Source organism: Odontomachus brunneus, unplaced genomic scaffold (assembly GCF_010583005.1).
Source record: "Odontomachus brunneus isolate Ranch 3 - 2012 unplaced genomic scaffold, Obru_v1 Obru_scaffold_086, whole genome shotgun sequence".
Classification (NCBI taxonomy): domain Eukaryota; kingdom Metazoa; phylum Arthropoda; class Insecta; order Hymenoptera; family Formicidae; genus Odontomachus; species Odontomachus brunneus.
Genome location: NW_022639536.1, coordinates 1,449,205 through 1,452,197, shown reverse-complemented (window position 1 = coordinate 1,452,197; position 2,993 = coordinate 1,449,205).

Genomic DNA, 2,993 nt, shown 5'->3' with positions numbered 1-2,993 from the left:
GTTCAGCAGGACATAACGGTTGTACAACTGTTTTATGATTTTCTGCTGAAAGGATTCCAAAAAAATCCTTTTCACTTGAATATCTACAGAAAGATGAAAATGAATAAATGAAAATAGATCCAATAGTATAAAACGTCTGAGGACATACTGGGACACTAGACGTCTAGAATAGCTTTAGAATGATTCTAGAATATCTTGTGTTATTTGGGAGCTAATTAATTTAGAATGGCAAGATATTTTTATGTTATTACCTTTAGTAAAAATATTTTTGATACGAAATATATAATTATATGTTACGTCCGACGTAACTCCTCTTCATTTCGATCGAGTGCACCTTATGTTACCGTCAGGAATGCAGTAAATGCCCTGAGTGTCAATGAACAATAGATTGATAAAAGGTGTCAAAATCTAACTATTGATTATTGCTTACATGTCGTGAGAAGCATCTTTCCCCTTCTACTAAAAGGTGGTGAGAACTCGCGCGGGGGTATCTCGCCACCTGCCTATAAAAACGGGTGCAACTACCCACAGTAGTAGTAATTCTAATAGTAAGATCAGATTAGAAAGATCAGATAGATAAACAATCAATCAGTCAGCCAGTTTATAATTAATCAAACCTTTAAAAAACAAACAATATACATAACAATTGAGACAAAAGTTTGTTTTCCTAACATATCCCCTGACCAATTCCTAAGCATCGCATTTTACTCCTATTTCCAAACCTTCACCAACCTCTTAAGTCCGATCCTACCTCTTCAGTAACTACAGTACAAGAAGGATTTCAAAATAATTACTTAAAAGAAAGAATCAATACAAAACCAAAATCAGTAAGTAAAATCATTATTGTTCACACACATACGTTTACACATTTACTCACTCACAATCACACGAACTTGTCCATCCCAGGGTAAAGTGGTTAAATCCATTGACCCAAAAAGGACAATAAACACGTTTTAAAAAACAACCAAGACGTGACATATAATATTTTTAGGAGCATATTTTTACAAATTAAGTGATATTTGCGTGATAGCTTATAATCTCTGCGTACAATTAAATATCTATAATTGTTGGGAAATAATAATTTATATTCCAGCTATATAACATTTCAGCAATATATATAACAGCTATATAACATTTTAGTAACATATTATATTTCTGTTATATAGTTGCAATATTGTTTGAGTGGGAAGTTACAACTAACATATATATTACATGTAACAAACATGTTATATTACACGTTACATTCCGTTATATTATGACGATGTTATATTATTGTGTTTGCTGGGTAGATTTTTATGCTGGCAGTGAATATTAAAATGTAGCTTGTACGTAGCGATTAACTGATTGTAGCAGGCACTCCAAGTTAGCATCTATATTTGACGGTAAGTTTCGTCGCCCCTGCCTACCTCCTATATTCAACTTGTGATAGGCAAACTATTTTTGCTAATAACTTAAAAAATAAGCCTCGGACAAAATCTTGCAAGATAAAAAATTGTCTTAGAATTTTGCCAGGATTTTGTATTTTTAAGGATAGAAAATCCTTAAAAATATTCCTTTTGAATCCTTTATATAAACTTAATTCATTTTCTATTTTTTTTTTTCAAACGAGAAAGTTTTATTTGTTCTAAGACGTTAAAATAGTTCACTTTCCGTGAAATTATCGACCGTTGCCATCTTGGTATGTCAAATCTATTACAGTAAATATTTTATTCCCCTCACCCTTTGGACTTCACCCCCGCGACAATATGCCCTGTCCAGATATTTTTACATTCATGATCAAAAAAGATTTAGATAATGCGCTTTGGTATATAGCAAGCATTAATATAGGTCTGTTCTTTTCAGCTACACTGCTATATTGATGCAAAGTTAAAGACTCTAAGTTAGAGTAAGACAAATATATTTTATTTTATTTTAACTTATGGCACCAGTGCAGCAGTACAGCTGAAAAGAACAGATCATGTCTTATTCGTAGATGCCATTAGTTGAGATTCAAAGCAATGAAAATTAACCTGGTTTTCCCATAATACTGTTAAATGGAGCTAAATAGTTCGTTGATCGTTATATGGTGAGCATTCTTAAGCATCCTTGCTTAAAATATTTAATAGAAAATGATTGGATAAGATTGAAATGGATGGAATTCCTATATTGATTTATATATATGACTTATCATGCACCGAAACGTACAACATAGACTTTCTATATATTTTAATCATATTTTATGGTACTGTTCTTTTCAATCATCTTGAATATTGAGTTTAATAAATTGATATTTCTGAATCATAGTAAATATTGCATTATGTATTTATTATTATTTTATAATAAACTACTTAATATAATATTCTATATCTATATAATATTCTTTCATAATAATTATACTTATAATGATGGTTATAAAATAGAATCAAATAAAAATGAAAAGAATATCTATGTAGTTTAATCATATCTTATGATACTACACTTTTCAATCATGTTGAATATGAAAGTTGGTATAATCAATTTATATTTATCAATTATAGACAATACATGGTACATGAATTCACTTACGAAATTTCGTAAATGAGTTGTGAAATATGTGAATCAAAATTACCATAAAAATTATGATAAATTTTCTATCATTTTCAAATATAATATTTTAAGCAGAGATGCTTGTTTAAAAAACATTTAACAAATTTTTAATAAAATGTCTTTAAGACGTTATCAAAAGACATCTTATAGGTCTATTCAAGATTTTATAAAAAGACGTTTATTATAAAACATTTCTAGAGACATGTGTAATATTTACATTATCAATCATTAATATTGAAGATAACGTAGTACAAACATTATTATATTTAAGTAAAGCATAGATATTTATGGGAAACTTGTAAGCTTCCCAGTATTTTTTTAGTATTTCTAAATATTATTTTAAACAAAAATATATCAGTAAAAAAAATTAAGCAGAATAAGGATATTAGAAACTGGACGTTCTTTATCTAAACATTAAGAGAGAGAGA